Raw genomic sequence first — 6,780 nt, 5'->3', positions numbered from 1 at the left:
ATGGCTTAATTGCAGCCAAGACAAAGGGTATGAAGACCTGGGCTTTTAATGCACTTGGATCTGAACACAGTCAAGGAAGGCAAACAGATGAATAGGTGGCCATTAACTTATTCACTGGGCCATCAGGTGTGAGGCTGAAAATAAACAGCCTGTATTATTCTGTTTTTTGGAGGACATGGTTTTTCTTGTCTAGCAACTCCCAAACTTCCTGTGAGGAATTTCCAGTCCTTTTCTCTAGGGCTCCTACCCCCCTCCTCTGCAAGCTGCCTACATGACATCTCTGCTTTGGAGAAATGGCGATGCCCCTAGGAAGTCAGCTTGGGGTCAAAGTGAATTCCACACACACTCCAAAATTTAATATAAATCAATATGCTCTAACACCTTGCACAAGTGGTAGCTCATTGAAGCACACAGAGTAGCATATTGCCTATATGGATACATTTGCACATTTTGCATAGCAATTGCAAAGTGTGTTATCATCAGGTGGATTCATCATTGATCCACATAATAATAATAAATAATAAAATTTTTATTTGTATCCCGCCCTTCCAAGCGATCAGGGCGGCTTACAGGGTGCACCAGTGTGCAAATAACATACAAGGTTAAAAACAGACACATACAACAAATCTAAAAAACAATAAAAAGCCCCTTAGCCCAACCTCACGGCCACGAGAGAGGAGGGAGGCCCACAGGATATTTAATCGGGGAATGCCTGATTGAATAGGAAGGTTTTGAGACCCTTCCTAAATTGGGCCAGGGTGGTAGATGAGCGGAGTTCCATGGGCAGCGTATTCCAAAGGGCTGGGGCAGCCGTGGAAAAGGTCCTTCTTGCAGTAGAAGCTAACCTGGCCCCAGGCACCTTCAGGAGTTGCTGCCCAGATGTTCTGAGGGTGCGAGGCGGAATGTATGGAGAGAGGCGGTCCTTCAGAAATCCTGGGCCCAAGCCATTTAGGGCTTTATAGGTAATAACCAACGCCTTATATTGAGCTCGGAAGCGGATGGGCAGCCAATGGAGATCTTTAAGTACAGGTGTTATGTGGCTGGCCCTGGGAGCGCCAGTGACCAGCCGAGCAGCCATGTTCTGCACCATTTGTAGCTTCCGAGTTTGGTATAAGGGTTGCCCCATGTAGAGTACATTACAGAAATCCAATCTCGAAGTTACCAGAGCATGTACAACAGTTTCAAGGTCCCTCTGGGCCAGGTATGGGTGCAGCTGGCGAATCAGCCGAAGCTGATAACAGGTACTCTTGACCGTCGCATTCACCTGAGCAGTCAGGTGAAGGGATGAGTCAAGAAGCACCCCCAGACTGCGCACGGAGTCCTTCACGGGGAGCGTGACCCCATTCAGAACAGGTGGAACCACCACCATTCCTGGACCAGGGGAACCTATCACTAGTACCTCCGTTTTCTCTGGATTTAGCTTGAGTCGGTTTTCTCTCATCCAGCCCATTACTGACTCTAGACAGGCCACGAGAGGAGAGACGCCATCCCCAGTCACTGCATCAGTCGGAGACATAGAGAAAATGATTTGGGTGTCATCAGCATACTGATAACCCCGCGCCCCATGTCTCCGGATGATCTCTCCCAGCGGTTTCATGTAGATGTTAAATAGCATGGGAGACAGAATGGCTCCTTGAGGGACCCCGGTTTTAAGGGCCCGCTCACTGGAGCACACGTCTCCCAGCTGCACCATCTGGGACCTCCCAGAGAGGTAGGACCGGAACCACTGGAGCGCAGTGCCCCCCGATTCCCACCTCAGCCAGGCGCCCCAGAAGGATACCATGGTCTATGGTATCGAAAGCCGCTGAGATGTCCAAGAGCACCAACAGGGACACGCTTCCCCTATCGATGCCCAGACGGAGATCATCGACCAGGGCGACCATGGCCGTCTCAACCCCGTAACCCGCCCGGAAGCCAGTTTGAAATGGGTCTAGATAATCCATTTCATCCAAGACCTCCTGAAGCTGGATCGCAACCGCCCTCTCGATCACCTTTCCCAGAAATGGTAGCAGCGAAACAGGCCGATAATTATTATGAACCAGGGGGTCAAGGGAGGGCTTTTTTAGGATCGGTTTTACTATGGCCAATTTGAGATCCGAAGGAAATTGCCCATCCCTGAAAGATGTATTAATTATCCGGCGCAACAAAAGTGTTACCGCCGGTCCCCCCTGGGCTGCTAACCACGAGGGACAGGGATCAAGAGAGCAGGTTGTTTTCCGAACACTTCCGAGGATCTTGTCCACATCCTCGGTACTAACCAACTCAAACTGATCCAGTGTAACATAGTCCACGGAGGCTCTGGACACTTCTACCCTAGGTTCTGCGATAATGTCGGCATTCAGACCTTCGCTTATACGAGAAGTTTTATCCACGAAAAAGTCGTTAAACAAGTCACAGCAGGCCTTAGAAGGTTCAAGGATCTGGTTCAGGGCGGGAGGAAGCTGAGTTAGCTCCCTGACCACCCTGAACAACTCTGCCGGACGCGACTCCGCGGACGCAATACGAGCACCATAGAACGAGTTCTTTGTTGCTCGTATTGCCTCTCCGTAGTCCTTTAACAGTCGGTCTAGGAGAGTCTTGTCGTTTGAGCAAAGGTGTTTCCGCCAACGGTACTCTAGTCGTCGCAGAACCCGCTTCCTCACCCGGAGATCTTCCGTATACCAGGGCTTGCGTTTGGAAGCGGGCCTGAGAGGACGCTTGGGAGCGATTCTGTGTATAGCCCCAGAGAGACCGGTATTCCAGATACCGGTGAGGGCATCAACAGAGTCGCCGTCATTTCCAACCATGAGCCCCTCTAAGGCTTCTTGGAACCTCTCAGGTTCCATCAGCCTTCGAGGGTGGACCATCCTAATCGGTCCACCACCCCCGGGGGGGATCTGGGTAGAGGCCTTGATTTTCACCTCTACCAGGAAATGATCCGTCCATGATAGGGGGGAAATATTGGCTATTTCCACCTACGGATTTTCCGCCTCCGAACAGAAGACCAAATCGAGAGTATTACCCGCGCAATGCGTAGGACCCTGTATCAGCTGGGACAGGCCCATGGCCGTCATGGTCTCCATGAATTCCCGAGCCGCACCAGATGGAACAGAGCTGGCCGTGAGGGAGATGTTGAAGTCACCCAGGACAAGAAGCCTGGGCGTCTCCAACATCAGCTCAGCAACCAGCAGTGTCAGCTCGTTAAGGGAGTCCGCTAATGCACGGGGTGGCCGATACACTAACAGAATCCCCAGACTGTCCCTAGCCTTTAGGGTCAGGTAAATACACTCGATATAGGTGGTCTGTCGGAGGTGGTTCCTGGTGAGGGACACGGTGTTCCTATGTACCAAGGCCACACACCCCCCCCGCCCACCTAACCTGCGCTGGTCCTTCACCGAGTACCCGGCAGGCAGGGCCTGAGCCCACACAGCATCCCCTTCAGGCCCCAGCCAGGTCTCGGTAATGCAAGCCAGGTCACAGTTAGAGTCCTCCAGGAGGTCCTGGAGGATGTGGGTCTTGTTATTAATGGACCTGGCATTGCACAGGAGCAGCGACAGGGTTTGTGGCACGGTTGGAGAGACCCTCAGGTCCTTCAGGTTGGGAGGGGGACAGGAAGGCGAGATAGATATGATGCATCTATCCCGCCTTCCCCTGGAACGGAAGTCCCTTCTCCCACCGCCATACCTCCCCCTGCCCCCCACAACCTCTATAGGAGCTCCGCCCACCGAGATGTTATCCCCGGCCCAGGCATCCCCCGCATCCCTATCCTCCCCCCACCCTTCTATGGCTTTATGGGGCCGCTCTCACCGGCCCTGCCCCCACCGAAAGCGCCGCGGCGGCGGCGAGAAAGAGTCCTCGTGGGCCGCTGTCCAGATGTCAAAAGGCGGGCGGGCGGCGACTTTGAGGGGAGTCCCCAACAGCGGAACCAGGGAACAGTTCTTAGCTCTCCGTCCTGGTGGTATAGGCGGTGAGCAAAGTCCCCTGGGCCGCTCCTGCCCAAGTGGAAGAGGGCAGCGGCAGTGTCCTCTTCGGGGGGGAGCCGGCGGGCCGGCTTTGTAGGGGCCGCTCCCACCGGCCCCGCCCCCCTGGAGAAACGCCGCGGCGGCGGCGGAGAAGTCCCCTGGGCCGCTCCTGCCCAGGTGGAAGAGGGCGGCGGCAGTGTCCTCTTCGGGGGGGAGCCGGCGGGCTCTATGTTGGTACTCAGTATATGGGTTGTGCAATGCAATTTCACCAGCAGACACTTTCACTACTATGAAGCACTGCAAGATCTGGGTCAATATTGGGAATGAATCCAGCGGGGCTCCTACTGGCAGCAATACTCTTAGGAAGACTGTAAGATGGCATTTGAGTCTGCCACAGTGTGGGACAAAGGAACATCTAAAGTGGAAATTGGGACAAGATAACTTTAGGTAGCAGTTAGCAATGAAATCACAGTGGGATTGGCACAAACCCCAACAAAATTCCCACCCATCCCTCCCCACATGATAACCACCCAGGTATTAGTAGCACCAGCCCCTTTTGCTATAGCATTCTTGGTCTGCAACAGAACTCTGGTCATCATTGTGCTGCACATGTGAAGCTTTGCTGTGAATGCCTCCAAACCAGTTGATTAACTGAGGTTTTTTTTTCTCCATGGCTAAGCAGCTATCTTGAAATGACCTAAAATTTCACCAACAGATGCTATTTTGCCCAGTTTCACAAATATTCTGCTTTTGTTCAATCTTGTTTGTCCAAACTGAAAGAATAAAAAATAAAAGCACACAAAACAAAAACAGCACCAGCAACATCACTTTTCTGAACTATTTGGTGTAACGTGTTTAAGATATGCAGAGGTGAGATTATTTCTTTGTATTTGCATTCTCTGGAGAAGAGATCTCATTCCATGTATTCATTTCTCAGCTAACATAGGGATTTTTTCTTTCTTTACATAGGTTAGCATAAAATAGAGTTAAATTTTAATGGTAATGAACAAACTATATTGCTTAAACTAACATAAAATAGTTTTCCTCTGTGGAGGGAGGAGTTACAATTTCACATTGCACTGTAACCTGTCAAAACAAATCTTTCTTTCTCACCAGTAACATGAAGTTGAAACTTTATAAACTATGTTGCTAACAGCCTCAGGATTTCAGACACCTTGCTATGTCACTTTGGAAAATGTAATCTTCCCCTGAACAAGAAGTACTAACAAGATTCTCAGAAACAGGCCAGCAAACCAGGTAGAAATTCTCCCACAGAGTGCAACTTTGGTATAATGGAACAAAGAAATAGAAACCCTACTCAGGCCTACAGAAAGTCTCTTGAACAAAAAAGCAAATAGGAGGCTGAAGCTACAAAACAATGAGGCTACTCTGTGTTAGTTCTCAACTACAGTTTGCTGAGTCTGAGGTTGTTCATGCATAACCTTCACACTATAATAATGATTACTGGGGAGTGAAGTCACAGAGGACAGGAATAGCACCTCTCCCTCACATCTATGTGTTGGTGCAGATTCAGGCAGTGACAAAGCATATATGTCAGCAGTGGCTCACATGTAGCCCTCCACACAATTGGGACCTGTTTAATCAGATTGCATAGAAGTGGATGAAAATGCAGCTATTTTTACTAGGGCTTCATCAGTGCAGACACCTATGCCAACACAGAGATATTCAGGAGGTAAAACCAGCAAGACAATCCTGTCAGTCACAGAGAACAATTTGCTTTCTTTTTAATCGTGATGCAAGATCTAGTCTTTTCACAGTTGCTTTTGGTTTTCATCATTTATTCTTTGAATATGCAAGGAGACTCCACATTTGCTTACTGGTATAATTCAGCAAATCAAAGCTGAAAAACATAAATTTAAAATAATATGGATGGTGAACTTTTGGAGTACAAACCATTTTGATTAGTCTACAGGGAACATAGTCAAATGGTTGTTTTGTGCTATAGTGCACACAATATAGCTCAAGCATGCATTATAACTCAGAGCAGCTGATTACAGGTGTGTCAAAATCAGTTATGTATAAGGAATTCAAAGTACCAAAGTAGGTTTTGCATATATATCAAATTTGCAGTTGAAAATCTGTGCATACCTGCACTTGCAATGCAGCCTATGGAAACAAATGTATCTATAATATATACACAATGTTAAGTGTGCAAAGAAAAATGAACAAATTTTAAGAAAACAGAAAATGATTTTTTTTTCATCATGGAAGAAAAAAAACCCGCACCTTATGGAATGAGGGCAGAATGAACATGTTGTTAAAATGTCATCAGAAAAATGGGCATTGTTCTACAATAAACAAAACACAGTGTTCTGTGGGTCTGCATAATAATAAGTACATATTCAATATCACTTGTCCCAGAGAGGAGTATTATTATTATTATTATTATTATTATTATTATTATTATTATTATTATTATTATTATGCCTGTTACATTCCATGAGTGGTTAAGCAGTATTCTAAAAGATGCCATTTAGGAGATATTTAATCAATCAGATTTTACATTTATTTAATCCTCTTTGAAGTGGGCAGATACCAAATATGAACAACAGAGACAAATGCAAAACCTTAAAATGTGTGGTTTACATTTACTATTAAAGTTTGATTATGTGCCTTTACAACAGGGTGGAATATGGTATGACTTTGATTTTAGCAGTTTCTGTACATAATTAGGAATATCAAATTGAAATCTTCCTTTAAAAAAAAGCTGGAAAAGGATTTTTACTCAGAAGAAGAGCTCCTATTTTGCATGCAGAACCCACTGGATTCAGTTCCTGGACTTTCGCACAGAACTAGACATTGGGTTGCTTGAGGGCAG

This window comes from Sceloporus undulatus, chromosome 3, assembly GCF_019175285.1.
Source record: "Sceloporus undulatus isolate JIND9_A2432 ecotype Alabama chromosome 3, SceUnd_v1.1, whole genome shotgun sequence".
NCBI classification, from domain to species: Eukaryota; Metazoa; Chordata; class Lepidosauria; order Squamata; family Phrynosomatidae; genus Sceloporus; species Sceloporus undulatus.
This window is presented reverse-complemented; position numbering follows the sequence as displayed.